At 48.7% G+C, this 20,246-nt stretch overlaps 7 non-coding genes across 7 annotated transcripts; all 7 read right to left on the minus strand.

Annotated features, from left to right (window-relative positions):
- Positions 1-1,264: 1,264 nt before the first annotated feature.
- TRNAL-CAG (transfer RNA leucine (anticodon CAG)) lies at positions 1,265-1,347 on the minus strand. The gene has a single exon. It is a non-coding gene; the product is annotated as a tRNA-Leu (tRNA).
- Positions 1,348-1,979: 632 nt separating this feature from the next.
- Positions 1,980-2,062, minus strand: TRNAL-UAG (transfer RNA leucine (anticodon UAG)). The gene has a single exon. It is a non-coding gene; the product is annotated as a tRNA-Leu (tRNA).
- A 1,647-nt stretch (positions 2,063-3,709) lies between these two features.
- TRNAL-UAG (transfer RNA leucine (anticodon UAG)) lies at positions 3,710-3,792 on the minus strand. The gene has a single exon. It is a non-coding gene; the product is annotated as a tRNA-Leu (tRNA).
- Positions 3,793-5,089: 1,297 nt separating this feature from the next.
- Positions 5,090-5,172, minus strand: TRNAL-CAG (transfer RNA leucine (anticodon CAG)). The gene has a single exon. It is a non-coding gene; the product is annotated as a tRNA-Leu (tRNA).
- Positions 5,173-7,871: 2,699 nt separating this feature from the next.
- Positions 7,872-7,954, minus strand: TRNAL-UAG (transfer RNA leucine (anticodon UAG)). Its single transcript has one exon. It is a non-coding gene; the product is annotated as a tRNA-Leu (tRNA).
- A 1,026-nt stretch (positions 7,955-8,980) lies between these two features.
- TRNAR-ACG (transfer RNA arginine (anticodon ACG)) lies at positions 8,981-9,063 on the minus strand. The gene has a single exon. It is a non-coding gene; the product is annotated as a tRNA-Arg (tRNA).
- Positions 9,064-9,252: 189 nt separating this feature from the next.
- On the minus strand, positions 9,253-9,335 carry TRNAL-CAG (transfer RNA leucine (anticodon CAG)). The gene has a single exon. It is a non-coding gene; the product is annotated as a tRNA-Leu (tRNA).
- Between the last annotated feature and the right edge of the window lie 10,911 nt (positions 9,336-20,246).

The raw sequence follows: 20,246 nt of genomic DNA on the forward strand, positions 1-20,246 counted from the left end.
CACTCAGAAATTTCTGCGTCCATGCAAGCTTGAAATAATTTCAAACTTCAGACACAAGGTGCAACTTTTTGCACAGGACAATAAACACAGAAGATCACATATGAAAGCATTTCATTTCACAGGTGTACTGTTTTTATGCTGTTAGAATAACTTATACCTCTCACCAGCTATTTAGGGTTCTGTATCCTACTCACAAAATTACCTTGCCTGCGACCTCTCTCTCTATACACAAACAACTACTGCTCAGGAAGTAGGAAGGCAGAAGGTGGGGCAGTTTATGCAAATTTATGCTGTCAATGTGCCTTGCAGATTCATGCAGAATTTCTAGATCCTTGCTGGAAACAAGAGAGCAGGCCTTGTTTCAGATCAACTGTCCCTAGCAAGGAACGTCTGAGCACATCCATTCTTTTGCTCTCTAGCCCCTGGCTTGGGACTCACCTCACTGGCTGAGGAGTGAAGTTCTGCATACCAACGTTGCATAGAAGGTATGTTTGTGATTGGTTTGAGATGGGTGGGAGGTCAAGAGCAGGGAAAAGCAAGTCACCTTCACTTCTAGTCTCCTCTTCTATGCCTACCTGCCGTTCACTCACTCTGTCTTTGTTTCATTCTCTCCTTCCTCAACACCCCATCTCACTCACTCGCTCTATCATTTGTGCTCTCTCCCCTTGCTCTTCATTTCATAGTGGAAACATCTCTTGAATGGAGCATTAGAAAATGAGGTTACATAAAATTAAAAATCTACTTATTGGAAACCAAAAATATCGCAAGACTGAATGTAAGCCATTTCTTCAATAAAAGGGATTTTTTAGGCACCCCCCAAAAAACACATAAAACACCACTAGTGCTAGAAGAATATTATACGAGCTTGAAGACAGAATTGGGCAAATTCATTTGCAGTTGAAACAAGTTTGGCACTTATTCAGATATTATATGCACTGTCAATTTTTAGCTGAGATTCTGAAGGAACGCAGAGACAAAATGGACTTAAAGTTTTGTTAGAAGTGGGATTCGAACCCACGCCTCCAGGAGAGACTGCGGCCTTAACGCAGCGCCTTAGACCACTCAGGCCATGCTGACCAAATGTTGCTTGTCTATCTACATAGTGAGAAAGATAGTGTGTACAAAAAACAACACACATCTTAGGCCATGAGTGGCTATAGCAAGAAAAAAACTCACTGCACTTTTCCAAAAAGACAACCATATAAGCCCATGTGAGGGAAATGATCTGATTTTCTCCCACAAGAAAAAAGATTAAACACAGGTTTGTCAGAAGTGGGATTTGAACCCACGCCTCCAGAAGAGACTGCGACCTGAACGCAGCGCCTTAGCCCACTCGGCCATCCTGACTTGCATTTGCAGCCCCTTCCACAAGCCAGACAGCCATGCAAGTTTGGTACCGAAAAGGCATGCCCTCAATTTATTTATCCCATTATAAGCATTTCCAACAGATCTTTGAACAATCCATACAGAGCAGTACCTATGAAGAACTCTTTAGACCTTTAAAGCGTACAAAGAGAAAGTGCTATTCACCAGCCACTTGAACGGCCCAAAGCTGCTTTGAAATTGAGTCAACAGCCACATCTTGGCTGACTAAAGCAAATTCAACAAGGGATCTCAATGTCACAACATAGGATGGAATACGCAAATCTAAGCAGTCCCTGATCACAGCCCTGAGGAAATTGCTGTAAGTGTGCTGGAGTCCAGCTGTCTACCAGGTGCTTGGCATTCTTCCGAATTTGCATGACCCAGCTGGCCAGGGAATACAAGAGCATGACTCTTCTAGATGAGCTCTTACATGGGTCCTAAGCTCATTTGGTAAGGATTGCACTTTATCAGCAAGACTTTGTACAACAGAAATATAGGACCAACCCAAGCTCTCTTGACTCTACGAGGACGGAATAACGTCCCAGGTGAAGACGAACAGATGCAACTTCCATCAGATGTTATCTTGATGAAGAAGATTATATCTCCAAAAGTCATGTCGGAAGTGGGATTCGAACCCACGCCTCCAGAGGAGACTGCGGCCTAGACCCAGCGCCTTAGACCACTCAGCCATCCTGACAGTGAAGAGTCCTAAGAAATGTATAAAAGTCACTCAGAAATTTCTGCGTCCATGCAAGCTTGAAATAATTTCAAACTTCAGACACAAGGTGCAACTTTTTGCACAGGACAATAAACACAGAAGATCACATATGAAAGCATTTCATTTCACAGGTGTACTGTTTTTATGCTGTTAGAATAACTTATACCTCTCACAAGCTATTTAGGGTTCTGTATCCTACTCACAAAATTACCTTGCCTGCGACCTATCTCTCTATACACAAACAACTACTGCTCAGGAAGTAGGAAGGCAGAAGGTGGGGCAGTTTATGCAAATTTATGCTGTCAATGTGCTTTGTAGATTCATGCAGAATTTCTAGATCCTTGCTGGAAACAAGAGAGCAGGCCTTGTTTCAGATCAACTGTCCCTAGCAAGGAACGTTTGAGCACATCCATTCTTTTGCTCTCTAGCCCCTGGCTTGGGACTCACCCTCACTGGCTGAGGAGTGAAGTTCTGCATACCAACGTTGCATAGAAGGTATGTTTGTGATTGGTTTGAGATGGGTGGGAGGTCAAGAGCAGGGAAAAGCAAGTCACCTTCACTTCTAGTCTCCTCTTCTATGCCTACCTGCCGTTCACTCACTCTGTCTTTGTTTCATTTTCTCCTTCCTCAACACCCCATCTCACTCACTCGCTCTATCATTTGTGCTCTCTCCCCTTGCTCTTCATTTCATAGTGGAAACATCTCTTGAATGGAGCATTAGAAAATGAGGTTACATAAAATTAAAAATCTACTTATTGGAAACCAAAAATATCGCAAGACTGAATGTAAGCCATTTCTTCAATAAAAGGGATTTTTTAGGCACCCCCCAAAAAACACATAAAACACCACTAGTGCTAGAATAATATTATACGAGCTTGAAGACAGAATTGGGCAAATTCATTTGCAGTTGAAACTGAAGTTTGGTACTTATTCAGATATTATATGCACTGCCAATTTTTAGCTGAGATTCTGAAGGAACGCAGAGACAAAATGGACTTAAAGTTTTGTCAGAAGTGGTATTCGAACACAGCCATGCAAGTTTGGTAGCAAAAAGGCATGCCCTCAATTTATTTATCCCATTCTAAGCATTTCCAACAGATCTTTGAACAATCCATACAGAGCAGTACCTATGAAGAACTCTTTAGACCTTTAAAGCGTACAAAGAGAAAGTGCTATTCACCAGCCACTTGAACGGCCCAAAGCTGCTTTGAAATTGAGTCAACAGCCACATCTTGGCTGACTAAAGCAAATTCAACAAGGGATCTCAATGTCACAACATAGGGTGGAATACGCAAATCTAAGCAGCCCCTGATCACAGCCCTGAGGAAATTGCTGTAAGTGTGCTGGAGTCCAGCTGTCTACCAGGTGCTTGGCATTCTTCCAAATTTGCATGGCCTGGCTGGCCAGGGAATACAAGAGCACGACTCTTCTAGATGAGCTCTTACATGGGTCCTAAAATCATTTGGTAAGGATTGCACTTTATCAGCAAGACTTTGTACAACAGAAATATATGAGAAACCCAAGCTCTCTTGACTCTACGAGGACGGAATAACGTCCCAGGTGAAGACGAACAGATGCAACTTCCATCAGATGTTATCCTGATGAAGATTATATCTCCAAAAGTCATGTCAGAAGTGGGATTCGAACCCACGCCTCCAGAGAAGACTGCGGCCTAAACACAGCGCCTTAGACCACTCGGCCATCCTGACAGTAAAGAGTACAAAGAAATGTATAAAAGTCACTCGGAAATTTCTGCGTCCATGCAAGCTTGAAATAATTTCAACCTTCAAAAACAAGGTGCAACTTTTTGCACAGGACAATAAACACAGAAGATCACATATGAAAGCATTTCATTTCACAGGTGTACTGTTTTTATGCTTTTAGAATAACTTATACCTCTCACCAGCTATTTAGGGTTCTGTATCCTACTCACAAAATTACCTTGCCTGCGACCTATCTCTCTATACACAAACAACTACTGCTCAGGAAGTAGGAAGGCAGAAGGTGGGGCAGTTTATGCAAATTTATGCTGTCAATGTGCTTTGTAGATTCATGCAGAATTTCTAGATCCTTGCTGGAAACAAGAGAGCAGGCCTTGTTTCAGATCAACTGTCCCTAGCAAGGAACGTCTGAGCACATCCATTCTTTTGCTCTCTAGCCCCTGGCTTGGAACTCACCCTCACTGGCTGAGAAGTGAAGTTCTGCATACCAACGTTGCATAGAAGGTATGTTTGTGATTGGTTTGAGATGGGTGGGAGGTCAAAAGCAGGGAAAAGCAAGTCACCTTCACTTCTAGTCTCCTCTTCTATGCCTACCTGCCGTTCACTCACTCTGTCTTTGTTTCATTCTCTCCTTCATCAACACCCCATCTCACTCACTCTCCCTATCATTCGTGCTCTTTCCCCTTGCTCTTCATTTCATAGTGGAAACATCTCTTGAATGGAGCATTAGAAAATGAGGTTACATAAAATTAAAAATCTACTTATTTGAAACCAAAAATATCACAAGACTGAATGTAAGCCATTTCTTCAATAAAAGGGATTTTTTAGGCACCCCCCAAAAAACACATAAAACACCACTAGTGCTAGAAGAATATTATACGAGCTTGAAGACGGAATTGGGCAAATTCATTTGCAGTTGAAACTGAAGTTTGGTACTTATTCAGATATTATATGCACTGCCAATTTTTAGCTGAGATTCTGAAGGAACGCAGAGACAAATGGACTTAAAGTTTTGTCTGAAGTGGGATTCGAACCCACGCCTCCAGGAGAGACTGCGGCCTTAACGCAGCTCCTTAGACCACTCTGCCATCCTGACCACATGTTGCTTGTCCATCTACATAGTGAGAAAGATAGTGTGAACAAAAAACAACACACATCTTAGGCCATGAGTGGCTATAGCAAGAAAAAAACTCACTTCACTTTTCCAAAAGACAACCATATAAGCCCATGTGAGGGAAATTATCTGATTTTCTCCCTCAAGAAAAAAGAAGATTAAACACAGGTTTGTCAGAAGTGGGATTTGAACCCACGCCTCCAGAAGAGACTGCGACCTGAACACAGCGCCTTAGACCACTCGGCCATCCTGACTTGCATTTGCAGCACCTTCCACAAGCCAGACAGCCATGCAAGTTTGGTACCGACAAGGCATGCCCTCAATTTATTTATCCCATTATAAGCATTTCCAACAGATCTTTGAACAATCCATACAGAGCAGTACCTATGAAGAACTCTTTAGACCTTTAAAGCGTACAAAGAGAAAGTGCTATTCACCAGCCACTTGAGTCAACAGCCACATCTTGGCTGACTTAAGCAAATTCAACAAGGGATCTCAATGTCACAACATAGGGTGGAATACGCAAATCTAAGCAGCCCCTGATCACAGCCCTGAGGAAATTGCTGTAAGTGTGCTGGAGTCCAGCTGTCTACCAGGTGCTTGGCATTCTTTCAAATTTGCATGGCCTGGCTGGCCAGCGAATACAAGAGCATGACTCTTCTAGATGAGCTCTTACATGGGTCCTAAAATCATTTGGTAAGGTTTGCACTTTATCAGCAAGACTTTGTACAACAGAAATATATGAGAAACCCAAGTTCTCTTGACTCTACGAGGACGGAATAACGTCCCAGGTGAAGACGAACAGATGCAACTTCCATCAAATGTTATCCTGATGAAGAAGATTATATCTCCAAAAGTCATGTCAGAAGTGGGATTCGCACCCACGCCTCCAGAAGAGACTGCAGCCTAAACACAGCACCTTAGACCACTCGGCCATCCTGACAGTGAAGAGTCCTAAGAAATGTATAAAAGTCACTCAGAAATTTCTGCGTCCATGCAAGCTTGAAATAATTTCAACCTTCAAACACAAGGTGCAACTTTTTGCACAGGACAATAAACACAGAAGATCACATATGAAAGCATTTCATTTCACAGGTGTACTGTTTTTATGCTGTTAGAATAACTTATACCTCTCACCAGCTATTTAGGGTTCTGTATCCTACTCACAAAATTACCTTGCCTGCGACCTCTCTCTCTATACACAAACAACTACTGCTCAGGACGTAGGAAGGCAGAAGGTGGGGCAGTTTATGCAAATTTATGCTGTCAATGTGCCTTGCAGATTCATGCAGAATTTCTAGATCCTTGCTGGAAACAAGAGAGCAGGCCTTGTTTCAGATCAACTGTCCCTAGCAAGGAACGTCTGAGCACATCCATTCTTTTGCTCTCTAGCCTCTAGCTTGGGACTCACCCTCACTGGCTGAGGAGTGAAGTTCTGCATACCAACGTTGCATAGAAGGTATGTTTGTGATTGGTTTGAGATGGGTGGGAGGTCAAGAGCAGGGAAAAGCAAGTCACCTTCACTTCTAGTCTCCTCTTCTATGCCTACCTGCCGTTCACTCACTCTGTCTTTGTTTCATTCTCTCCTTCCTCAACACCCCATCTCACTCACTCGCTCTATCATTCGTGCTCTTTCCCCTTGCTCTTCATTTCATAGTGGAAACATCTCTTGAATGGAGCATTAGAAAATGAGGTTACATAAAATTAAAAATCTACTTATTGGAAACCAAAAATATCACAAGACTGAATGTAAGCCATTTCTTCAATAAAAGGGATTTTTTAGGCACCCCCAAAAAACACATAAAACACCACTAGTGCTAGAAGAATATTATACGAGCTTGAAGACAGAATTGGGCAAATTCATTTGCAGTTGAAACTGAAGTTTGGTACTTATTCAGATTTTATATGCACTGTCAATTTTTAGCTGAGATTCTGAAGGAACGCAGAGACAAAATGGACTTAAAGTTTTGTCAGAAGTAGGATTCGAACCCACGCCTCCAGGAGAGACTGCGGCCTTAACGCAGCTCCTTAGACCACTCTGCCATCCTGACCACATGTTGCTTGTCCATCTACATAGTGAGAAAGATAGTGTGAACAAAAAACAACACACATCTTAGGCCATGAGTGGCTATAGCAAGAAAAAAACACTTCACTTTTCCAAAAGACAACCATATAAGCCCATGTGAGGGACATGATCTGATTTTCTCCCTCAAGAAAAAAGAAGATTAAACACAGGTTTGTCAGAAGAGGGATTTGAACCCACACCTCCAGAAGAGACTGCGACCTGAACGCAGCGCCTTAGACCACTCGGCCATCCTGACTTGCATTTGCAGCACCTTCCACAAGCCAGACAGCCATGCAAGTTTGGTAGTGAAAAGGCATGCCCTCAATTTATTTATCCCATTATAAGCATTTCCAAAAGATCTTTGAACAATCCATACAGAGCAGTACCTATGAAGAACTCTTTAGACCTTTAAAGCGTACAAAGAGAAAGTGCTATTCACCAGCCACTTGAACGGCCCAAAGCTGCTTTGAAATTGAGTCAACAACCACATCTTGGCTGACTAAAGCAAATTCAACAAGGGATCTCAATGTCACAACATAGGGTGGAATACGCAAATCTAAGCAGCCCCTGATCACAGCCCTGAGGAAATTGCTGTAAGTGGGCTGGAGTCCAGCTGTCTACCAGGTGCTTGGCATTCTTCTAAATTTGCATGGCCTGGCTGGCCAGGGAATACAAGAGCATGACTCTTCTAGATGAGCTCTTACATGGGTCCTAAAATCATTTGGTAAGCATTGCACTTTATCAGCAAGACTTTGTACAACAGAAATATATGAGAAACCCAAGCTCTCTTGACTCTACGAGGACGGAATAACGTCCCAGGTGAAGACGAACAGATGCAACTTCCATCAGATGTTATCCTGATGAAGAAGATTATATCTCCAAAAGTCATGTCAGAAGTGGGATTCGCACCCACGCCTCCAGAGGAGACTGCGGCCTAAACACAGCACCTTAGACCACTCGGCCATCCTGACAGTGAAGAGTCCTAAGAAATGTATAAAAGTCACTCAGAAATTTCTGCGTCCATGCAAGCTTAAAATAATTTCAACCTTCAAACACAAGGTGCAACTTTTTGCACAGGACAATAAACACAGAAGATCACATATGAAAGCATTTCATTTCACAGGTGTACTGTTTTTATGCTTTTAGAATAACTTATACCTCTCACCAGCTATTTAGGGTTCTGTATCCTACTCACAAAATTACCTTGCCTGCGACCTCTCTCTCTATACACAAACAACTACTGCTCAGGAAGTAGGAAGGCAGAAGGTGGGGCAGTTTATGCAAATTTATGCTGTCAATGTGCCTTGCAGATTCATGCAGAATTTCTAGATCCTTGCTGGAAACAAGAGAGCAGGCCTTGTTTCAGATCAACTGTCCCTAGCAAGGAACGTCTGAGCACATCCATTCTTTTGCTCTCTAGCCCCTGGCTTGGGACTCACCCTCACTGGCTGAGGAGTGAAGTTCTGCATACCAACGTTGCATAGAAGGTATGTTTGTGATTGGTTTGAGATGGGTGGGAGGTCAAGAGCAGGGAAAAGCAAGTCACCTTCACTTCTAGTCTCCTCTTCTATGCCTACCTGCCGTTCACTCACTCTGTCTTTGTTTCATTCTCTCCTTCCTCAACACCCCATCTCACTCACTCGCTCTATCATTCGTGCTCTTTCCCCTTGCTCTTCATTTCATAGTGGAAACATCTCTTGAATGGAGCATTAGAAAATGAGGTTACATAAAATTAAAAATCTACTTATTGGAAACCAAAAATATGACAAGACTGAATGTAAGCCATTTCTTCAATAAAAGGGATTTTTTAGGCACCCCCTAAAAAACACATAAAACACCACTAGTGCTAGAAGAATATTATACGAGCTTGAAGACAGAATTGGGCAAATTCATTTGCAGTTGAAACTGAAGTTTGGTACTTATTCAGATATTATATGCACTGTCAATTTTTAGCTGAGATTCTGAAGGAACGCAGAGACAAAATGGACTTAAAGTTTTGTCAGAAGTGGGATTCGAACCCACGCCTCCAGGAGAGACTGCGGCCGTAACGCATCGCCTTAGACCACTCGGCCATCCTGACCACATGTTGCTTGTCCATCTACATAGTGAGAAAGATAGTGTGAACAAAAAACAACACACATCTTAGGCCATGAGTGGCTATAGCAAGAAAAAAACTCACTGCACTTTTCCAAAAGACAACCATATAAGCCCATGTGAGGGAAATGATCTGATTTTCTCCCTCAAGAAAAAAGAAGATTAAACACAGGTTTGTCAGAAGTGGGATTTGAACCCACGCCTCCAGAAGAGACCGCGACCTGAACACAGCGCCTTAGACCACTCGGCCATCCTGACTTGCATTTGCAGCGCCTTCCACAAGCCAGACAGCCATGCAAGTTTGGTACCGAAAAGGCATGCCCTCAATTTATTTATCCCATTATAAGCATTTCCAACAGATCTTTGAACAATCCATACAGAGCAGTACCTATGAAGAACTCTTTAGACCTTTAGGTTTAATGTATTTTATTGCATTTTCATAAACAAAGAAAAACAGGACAAACAAGGAATACATTCGTCGAGACAAAGTACCGCAAAGGCTTCCTCCTATACCACCGTCTAAAGAAAGCACATGTTGCTATCTATGCATTCGCAGAGCCATAGTTTTATGCAAAGGGTCGAGACGACATATTCCAGAGCCAACAACCCCCCCAACTCCCCCCTCCCGTACCCTCCCTCCCAAACCCTCCCTCCCCCCCTCACCCTTCGTGCCTGTGCAAATGTCTCACATCCTATGCACTTCCTAAGAGGAGCTACACCCTCCAACGTTCTCCCTTTCTATGTCTGTTGTGTAATCGGGCTTGTTAGTCGCAGCAGCCTAAGATATCATGGACAGGTAATCTCCTTGAACTCCGACTGCAACAAGATTAGAAAAGGCTGCCACAGGTCGTCGAATCTATCCACCTCCCCCGCCACTGTGAGGGACAGCTTCTCCATCCCCAGAACGTGCCATAACCGGTGCAGCCAGCCAACGGAATTAGGAAGGGTGGTGGTTCGCCAATATATGAGTATGTTCTGGATCGCCGAGCCTAAGGCAATCGCTATCTGTCTGCCCTTCTTGGAGCGCAGAGGATACATCAATCTATTGGGCAACCCTAATAGAACATAAGCAGGGAGACGGGGTAATTCGATGTTAAAGCACTGGTCTATTTCGTCTAAGACCTCTTTCCAATACGGGTCCAGCAGCGGACAGTCCCACAAAACGTGTGTAAGCGTGCCAATCTGCCCACAGTCGCGCCAACAAGTGTCCGGGATGTGATGATTCATTTCGTGTAGCCTCTGGGGCGTGTAGTACCAGTACGTAGATATCTTAGTGAAGGTCTCTGTGAGCCCAGTGTGGTATGCGGAATGACGCGCTCGGTAGGAGATGTCTTCCCATTCCCTATGACTCAGTTCCCTCCCCAGCTCCCGTTCCCAGCGAGCCCTCCCGGGGTTATGGATGTGGTAAGGGGGGGGTTGCAAGAGTCGATATATGTCAGAAATGAGCTTGGCGTCCGAGGAGCGCGTTGCCAGCCACATCTCGTACGGAGTAAGTTTCCGATCGGCCAGTTCCCGCACCTGCGGCTGGAGCGCCCAATGGCGTACTTGCAAATATCGCATACGCTCGGTCTCAGGCAGGTGATATTCCCGGCGAAGGTCTTCAAACGGCACGGCACCTTCAGGGCCATAGATATGGAACAGTGCGCAGCATCTAGCTGCCTGCCAAAGCGAGAACGCTCCAGGTTCCGTCCCAGGTCGAAAGTCGGGATTCCCCACCAGCGGAGTAAGCGGTGACGGGAAGGTGGTAAGGTCGTGCTTAATATTCACCGCGTCCCATACACGGAGCGGGACCTGGGTGACAAAGGACGCATAGAGATTGGGGGGTCGGTGACTCCTGCGAAGGAAGGGTATCTCTTGTAGAGTCCTGCCACCGCCTGATCCTGGAACAACCAGTGTCTGTCAGACTCCCATTTGCTCCATTCAACCAGGTACCGCAGCTGCGCTGCCTGGAAATATTTGTGGAGGTCCGGAATGCCCAGACCACCGGACTCGGGTGCCAGTGTAGACAGGGCCCTCCTGAGTCTGGGTTTACGGCCCTGCCAGACAAACCGTGCAATATCGGTCTGAGCCTGACGTATCCATCCCCTCGGCGGCTGGAGTGGTAAGGCCCGGAACAGGTACAGTACCTGCGGCAAGAGGGTCATCTTGACCGCGGCGATCCGTCCCAACAAGGATTGCGTACCTTTGCTCCAGCGGAGCAATTCCTCCTTCATTTTCCTGCCCAGGGCCGCGTAGTTAGCAGTAACCATGGCAGGCAGAGAGGGCGCCAGTAGTACCCCAAGGTATGGGATCAGATCTCTAGACCATCGCATGGGGAAGTTACCCTGCAGTTCAAGCCGCGTAGCAGAGGCGAGCGAGATGTCAAGGGCCGCCGACTTTCTCATGTTCATTTTAAAACCTGCCACTGCGGCGAAGGCGTCCATCTCGGCAATGCAAGCGGGGAGCGACTCCCTCGGGTTATCAAGCATTAAAATCACATCATCCGCATACAAACTGATAGTGTGGGTGTAGCCCCCCATCCGGACGCCAGTCACCTCCGGATTGCGCCGAATCCTCTGAGCAAAAGGCTCCATGTAAAGAGCGAAGAGTAGTGGGGAGAGTGGGCATCCCTGTCTGGTCCCTCTCTCTATCGCGAATCGGTCAGAGTTGCAGCCATTCACCCTCACTATCGCCGTAGGAGATTTGTAACAATTAAATATGAGGGTGCGGAACTTCTCACCTATTCCCAACTTGCAAAGCACCTGCTCCAGGTATGGCCAATGCACCCGGTCGAACGCCTTCTCCGCGTCAACCGAGAGCAGCATGCGCTCACCGGGGATACGGGAGGCCTTCTCCAGGACGTGGATCACTCTTTTAGTGTTGTCCACCGTCTGTCGGCCCGGGACAAACCCGGCCTGATCTGGGTCCACAAGTCCCGGCAAGTGCGGTGCCAGACGCGCCGCCAGAATCCCAGTGTAGAGCTTGAGGTCCACATTGAGTAGCGAGATCGGCCGGTAAGAGGCACAATCGGTCCGGTCCTTCCCAGGCTTAGGGATAACCGTCACCGTAGCTCGTAAGAGATCCGGAGGAATGGCCCCAGGCTCGGCAAAGGAGTTAAAGAGCCGCGTCAACAGCGGCACCAGCTCTGAACAGAATATTTTATAGAAAAGCGGGGTGTAACCGTCGGGACCCGGGGCCTTCCCATGCTTGAGGCGGGAGATAGCACTAATCACTTCCTCCGGCCGGATGTCCCGCTCCAGGTGTTCCGCCTGTTCCGATGTGAGAACAGGGAGGTCGACCGACGCGAGGTAATCTGTCCCAGCTGAGGCTGAGGGGGCCTCACCCGCGTACAGGTCGGCATAATAACGGCGGAATCCTTCCGCGATCCGGTGGTCCTCCGTGGCCAATGAACCACCAGGGGTGGACAACTCCGTAACCCGTTGGCGCAGATGCTGCACCCGAAGTTTATTCGCCAGCAGTCGGCCGCATCGGTCACCACCGGTGTAGTACGCATGTTTCATGCGCAGCGCCGCATATTCCGCTCTATCCATGTCGAGCGCGGAAAGGAGCTTCCGGGCCGCTTTGAGTTGCCTCCACACTCTGGGGGCCCCCGTCCTCCGATGCATCTGTTCCAGCTCCCGTACGGTATCAGTGAGTTTGTCCCTTTTCCGTTGGCGGTCCCTATTCTCCGCCGAGGAGATGGCGATAAACTCACCCCGAAGCACCGCTTTCAGGGCTGCCCACTGCGTTGCTCGGGAGGTATCGTCGTTCTCATTGTGTTCCCGGAACTCAGCAATCGCAGTGCGTACCTGTTTCAGTATCGCTGGTCTGTGTAACAGGGTGTCCCGGAGGCGCCAGACCCCGCGAGACTGGGGTTCCGGCGGAAGTTGGAAGGACCCCGTCACCGGAGCGTGATCAGACAACGAGAGGACCCCTATCTCAGAAGCGGACGCCAATTCCGCCATCGGCCCCGTAACCAGGAGATAATCCAGCCTCGCATATGTCCTATGTGCGTGGGAGTAGTAGGAATAGGCCTGTGTGGTGGGGTGCAGGCGTCTCCAAAGATCATGTATGTCCAGATCCCCTAGGTGGGAGTTACTCAACTGTGAAAATTCCCCGGTGTGAGGGTGGCGCTGTGTGGACCTGTCTAGGGACGAGTTAAAGACCATATTCAGATCGCCCCCAATGATTATGTGCCTATCTGGGGTAGTCGTGATGTCTGCCAGGGCAGACTGTAAAAACAAATCCTGACGGTCATTGGTGCTATATACTGAGCCCACAGTGAATAGGAATCTCCCTACCTTCACCCTGTAAGCCAGGAGTCTCCCCTTTTGCTCTGCGACCTTGTGCAAAACCTCCCCTTTAAACCTCCTGGACATCAAGATAGCCACTCCCGCCTTCTTAGTAGCCCCGGAGGAAAAGAGCTGCACCGGAAACCTTGGAGACCGCAATCTGGGACAGTCTCGGGCCAACAGGTGAGTCTCTTGCAATAGGCAGATGTCCGCCTGGGTGCTCTCGAGGAGGGACAATACTGCTCTACGTTTGACCGGATTATTTAACCCCTTGACATTAAGAGTGACAACTCTAAGAGCCATGACGAGACATCGTAAGAGTGGCGCTAAGTGGGCCTGAAGTAACAGGGGGTCTAGTACAAGCCGGCAATGTGGGTCGGAACAAAAGCCACACACAACTAGCACAACACATCGCCCACTGGCCCAGCAGAGGAAGAACAAGGCAGGAGCAGCAACAAGGAATCAGGGCATCAACCCAGCGCGAAATCTGGATCCCCCCTCGAGTAGTCCTCTCCCCGCCCCAGGAAAGTGACATTAGGACATAGCAAGCGCGGCAGAAATCAAATGTGGCACAGCCCAAATACCGAATCCCCCCACCCCAACTCCCCAAACAGTCCCCGAACCCCCCAACTCCCGGTATCCCCATCTCCCGTCCAGAGCCCAACCCGCCTCCCCTCCCTCTCCCTGCAGCCCCGGCCCCAACTTTGCAGAAACCTCAATTGTCCCAGTCCAGTCCCTAGCGGACAAGTCTGTGGAAAAGTGTTCGAGTGGACGTCCAGCCACCACCGGTGCTCCCCCGGAGCCCCCCCTCCCCCCCAGAACCCTCGAACCTGCAATGTCGATGATGCCAAGACGGATGTTGCTCAGGCCGTCAGGGCCGTGTCACTGGACGACGTGGTGCTGGATACCTCTCGTATGGCGCTGTCCATGTCCGCTCTGATCGTGAGAGAGTCCGGTCGAGGAGGCGGGAGCGTGGGTCGGCGTCGTCGAACCGTTTGCCATCCCTCCCTGGAAGTGCGGCGGCGGGGTGTCGGTACGTCATCATCCGCAGCGGTGATACCCAGCACATCGCACGTGTCTTGAAGGGATCGCATTTGATGCAGTGTTCCGTTCCATCGGAAAATAAGCCTGAAAGGATGGCCCCACGAGTACTGCGTGTCGTGCTCTCTCAGAAAGTCCGTAGCAATCTTGAAGGACTTGCGCTTCTGCAACGTGATCGTGGATAAGTCTTGAAACAAAGCCAGTTGTTGACCTCGGAAGCTCACCGGGTGTTTTTGACGTGCCTCGCGCAGGATCCGCTCCTTCAGAGGAAAATCCGGTAAAAAGGCCAAGATATCTGGGGGCGATGCTGAGGCTCGACGTGGGAGTCCAACTCTATGTGCCCTGTCGATTCTCACTGGGAAGCCTCCCGGTTCGCCCAGTATGTCGCGAAACAGGTCCCTTAGGTAGGCTGCTGTGTCTTCCCCCTCTTCTTTAGACGGAACGCCCCTGACCCTGATGTTGTTGCGCCTGGACCTATTCTCGAGATCTTCGGCGTGGGCCTGGAGGTCGATCTGTTGGTCTCTAAGCCGCAGTACTTCCTGCTGCAGGTGCACGATCTCCTCGTCCCGTGATTGATTAGCGTCCTCCATGGTGGAGATACGTTCTCCAAGCGAGTCGACTTCTCTCCTCACCTCTCAGACCTCGCCAGCCACCTCTTGTTTCAGCGCCTGAAAGTCCTCCCTGAGGGTGCTAAACAGCGACTCCAGAAAAGACCTGGTGACCGGAGGCTCACCTCCCTCCGCCCCTCTAGAGCTAGTCGGAGGGCTCGGTGCTGGCTGGGACCTGTCCTGTCTTGGGGCGCTTCTGCCCAGCATTTCGGGCAGGGTGCGCTCTCCCTTCTTGCTCCCTCTATTGCCCGACATCTCAGTGGCGGGGGCGTGTCGCAGGGGGAGGAAGGCCGTCGGTATGTTGATGGAGCTGCGTTCCTCGCTGGGGGTACCTCCGCTGCAGGTTAGATCAGGCGAGCCCCAGGGCCCTGGGACAGCGTCCCACGCACGGGCGCAATAGTCAATACACAACTGCAAGTCCGTCGACTGAAAGGGGCATCAACCAATGTCCAACAGCGACTCCTTCCAAGTGCCCCTTACTGCCCAGGAGCAGACCACCACGCTGGCTCCAGGCTGTAGGCCGTGACGCCACCCCTTCGCAGCTGTCCGGGCATGCACCGCCACACTGGGGGACTCAATATGGGGCAGGCCCTCTCCCGGCCGGGTCGCGCCACTGCAGTTAGTAGGTCAATTGTCCGTAGGGTCCTGGGGCGGTCCTCGGGTCCGGTAAGCCCCCCTGTGAGCTTGGGACCACAGCGTGGGTGCGGGGGTCAATGAGTCGGTGGTAGGCAGGATCGCCGAATTGCGCTGCGGCTCCTACACCTAGGCTCAGTGTGGGTGTCCCCCGTTTTCAGCTCCCGGATCCTCCCCACTGTAAGCGGACCGGCTGGGCGGTCAGAGGCGTCCCCCGGGGCTCCACACGGCTCACCTCACAGCTGTGGCCCCTGAAGGGAATCCGCCGGCATCTCCGGCCCGCTAGGCCTCACGGCCCTGCCAATCCCCGGGATCGCGTAGCGACTCTACGCCGGCTCCTCCCCCAGGTCGCTGCGGAAGGCGCGGCTCCTCCGTGGTCGTCTCCTCCACCTTCAGGAGTGCTCCGGCGGTCCGGGAGGGGTATACCCCTGTACCCCCGACGGTCGGCGGGGTCGGAGACTCACCACGGCTTAGAGGCACCGTGGGCTGGCCGCCACCTCACTCTCCCGTGGCCGCGTCGGAGCCGTGATGCTCGCCTGCTCCAGGGACCAGCGCAGCGAGGCGTCGCGCTATGCTCCGGCGCCACCGAAAGCTCCAAACAGCTCACTTCGGGCTCACAGCCGCGTCCGTCCTCTCCTCCGCTCGATCCGGGGGAGATCAGCGGCGCAGGACGGTTCAAGGGCTCCGGGGTCTCAGGAGCTCATGTCAAGAGCTTCTTGTCAGCCCGCCATCTTGGCCACTCCCCCCCTCTTTAGACCTTTAAAGCGTACAAAGAGAAAGTGCTATTCACCAGCCACTTGAACAGCCTAAAGCTGCTTTGAAATTGAGTCAACAGCCACATCTTGGCTGACTTAAGCAAATTCAACAAGGGATCTCAATGTCACAACATAGGGTGGAATACGCAAATCTAAGCAGCCCCTGATCACAGCCCTGAGGAAATTGCTGCAAGTGTGCTGGAGTCCAGCTGTCTACCAGGTGCTTGGCATTCTTTCAAATTTGCATGGCCTGGCTGGCCAGGGAATACAAGAGCATGACTCTTCTAGATGAGCTCTTACATGGGTCCTAAAATCATTTGGTAAGGATTGCACTTTATCAGCAAGACTTTGTACAACAGAAATATATGAGAAACCCAAGCTCTCTTGACTCTACGAGGACGGAATAACGTCCCAGGTGAAGACGAACAGATGCAACGTCCATCAGATGTTATCCTGATGAAGAAGATTATATCTCCAAAAGTCATGTCAGAAGTGGGATTCGCACCCACGTCTCCAGAGGAGACTGCGGCCTAAACACAGCAGCTTAGACCACTCAGCCATCCTGACAGTGAAGAGTCCTAAGAAATGTATAAAAGTCACTCAGAAATTTCTGCGTCCATGCAAGCTTGAAATAATTTCAACCTTCAAACACAAGGTGCAACTTTTTGCACAGGACAATAAACACAGAAGATCACATATGAAAGCATTTCATTTCACAGGTGTACTGTTTTTATGCTTTTAGAATAACTTATACCTCTCACCAGCTATTTAGGGTTCTGTATCCTACTCACAAAATTACCTTGCCTGCGACCTCTCTCTCTTTACACAAACAACTACTGCTCAGGAAGTAGGAAGGCAGAAGGTGGGGCAGTTTATGCAAATTTATGCTGTCAATGTGCCTTGCAGATTCATGCAGAATTTCTAGATCCTTGCTGGAAACAAGAGAGCAGGCCTTGTTTCAGATCAACTGTCCCTAGCAAGGAACGTCTGAGCACATCCATTCTTTTGCTCTCTAGCCCCTGGCTTGGGACTCACCCTCACTGGCTGAGGAGTGAAGTTCTGCATACCAACGTTGCATGGAAGGTATGTTTGTGATTGGTTTGAGATGTGTGGGAGGTCAAGAGCAGGGAAAAGCAAGTCACCTTCACTTCTAGTCTCCTCTTCTATGCCTACCTGCCGTTCACTCACTCTTTGTTTCATTCTCTCCTTCCTCAACACCCCATCTCACTCACTCGCTCTATCATTTGTGCTCTTTCCCCTTGCTCTTCATTTCATAGTGGAAACATCTCTTGAATGCAGCATTAGAAAATGAGGTTACATAAAATTAAAAATCTACTTATTGGAAACCAAAAATATCACAAGACTGAATGTAAGCCATTTCTTCAATAAAAGGGATTTTTTAGGCACCCCCCAAAAAACACATAAAACACCACTAGTGCTAGAAGAATATTATACGAGCTTGAAGACAGAATTGGGCAAATTCATTTGCAGTTGAAACTGAAGTTTGGTACTTATTCAGATATTATATGCACTGCCAATTTTTAGCTGAGATTCTGAAGGAACGCAGAGACAAAATGGACTTAAAGGTTTATCAGAAGTGGGATTCGAACCCACGCCTCCAGGATAGACTGCGGCCTTAACGCAGCACCTTAGACCACTCGGCCATCCTGACTGCATGCTGCTTGTTCATCTACATAGTGAGAAAGATAGTGTGAACAAAAAAAACACACATCTTAGGCCATGAGTGGCTATAGCAAGAAAAAAAACTCACTGCACTTTTCCAAAAAGACAACCATATAAGCCCATGTGAGGAAAATGATCTGATTTTCTCCCTCATGAAAAAAGTTTAAACATAGGTTTGTCAGAAGGGGGATTTGAACCCACGCCTCCAGAAGAGACTGCGACCTGAACGCAGCGACTTAGACCACTCGACCATCCTGACTTGCATTTGCAGCACCTTCCACAAGCCAGACAGCCATGCAAGTGGGGTACCGAAAAGGCATGCCCTCAATTTCTTTATCCCATTATAAGCATTTCCAACAGATCTTTGAACAATCCATACAGAGCAGTACCTATGAAGAACTCTTTAGACCTTTAATGCGTACAAAGAGAAAGTGCTATTCACCAGCCACTTGAACGGCCCAAAGCTGCTTTGAAATTGAGTCAACAGCCACATCTTGGCTGACTAAAGCAAATTCAACAAGGGATCTCAATGTCACAACATAGGGTGTGTTGAAAGTTAGGCTGAAAACCGTCAACATTATCGGCGCCCTCTTGCTCTCCTTAAACCTTTTGTGCGCGTAAAACAGCCGCCATTTTGGACACCATGGCTTCCCTGCTCTCGCCGAGAGCCAGCGCGTCTCTCTCTCTCTCCTAGCTTCGCTGGCAACCCCCTGCTTGCACCTGCCTTGAGTCATAAACCCCTCTTCGGCGCTGCTCTGCCCCAGGCCCTCATCCTGTTCCCAGCACGACACCTCCCTGCTTCCCCGTCATGATCTCCGGCCCTTTTTGATGCAAACCCCTTTTCCCCGTGTGCCCGTTTGCCTTCCCCGTTCCCAGGCCGACACCTAGCTCTGCCGATACCAATCCCTTGCCCCACCCCATACAATAGAAAGCTTCCCTCCTCAAAGGACCCCCGAGATGATCAAAGCCCCCCCCATCCCACGAGATCCGATCGAAACCCGCACACTCCGTGAATCGGCGGAATACCCAGCTGCGCGATGATCATCACCTGTTGTGAACGGGGCGGGGACTTCCACTGTAACCTTGCGTGGGAACGGGCTGGGAAGGGGGGGATTCTGAGGATGTCTTTCCGTACATCAAAGTATCAACGAGAATGTGTTACATGTAATAAAGAGATAAACTTGTGTATAAGAGGCCAGGCCTCAGGGATGCAGTTAGAGCACCTCAGAACGATACCTTCTGTCCGTTTCGTTGTGTTCTCCTCCGGAGAGAATAAAAACCTTGTTTCCTGCCTTCCAGTCTCCAGCGCCTGCCTCTTCAATAGTTTAACTTCTTTGTGGGTTCAAGAGGCGACACCGCCGGGCAATAATTAAGGATCTTATATTCTGGTTGGTAGTGCCCCCCAATTAGAAATTCCACAATTGGCGTCCCAAGCGTGGGGCCCATCAGCGACCCATGGATCCAGTGGGAGAGGTCCTGACGACAAAGTGAACGACTGCAACGATCGGGAACGCGTCTGTCCGATAGACCCTCGTCTGACAGCCGATCATCCGAACTTCACTGGTTCCGAACAGACCTCTCTCGAGTGATCTACGGTCCTGACTGGGAACCATCAGGAGTGCCGCGAGGATAACGAAGAAGAGAGGACGATCGGGCGCTGGATTCGGAAGTCAGGAAACTGTCCATGCGGTCCGGGTAAGGTCGTGTTACCACGACAAGTTGCGAAAAAATTGCTTGATTGCTTGTTTGTTAAATACTAGTATTGCTCTTTTTGTTTATTTGGAGATTCACTGTCTGCAAACGGAGAAACAACAGGCTCTCTCTTTGCAAGCAGTGGAGGATAGGTAGGGCAGACAACCGTGCTTATTTTTTCTCCCCCACTCAATAATCACCTGAAACTGAACTGTTGTTCACAAACTATTGTTTCCTGGAGATTCCCTGTCTGCAAACAGGGAAGAGACCACCCTTTTTGCAGATAGTGAAAAGGGTAGGTAACGCAGATCTTTGCGGACCTACTCATTCTCCCCATTGTTATTTATCGGTCTTTTGTTATCTTGATCTATGAGGGATTCACTGTCTGCAAACGGAGAAACAACGGGCTCTCTCTTTGCAAGCAGTGGAGGATAGGTAGGGTAGCAGCCGTGCTTATTTTTTTCTCCCCCCACCCAATAATTGCTT

Source organism: Lissotriton helveticus, chromosome 8 (assembly GCF_964261635.1).
Source record: "Lissotriton helveticus chromosome 8, aLisHel1.1, whole genome shotgun sequence".
NCBI lineage: Eukaryota > Metazoa > Chordata > Amphibia > Caudata > Salamandridae > Lissotriton > Lissotriton helveticus.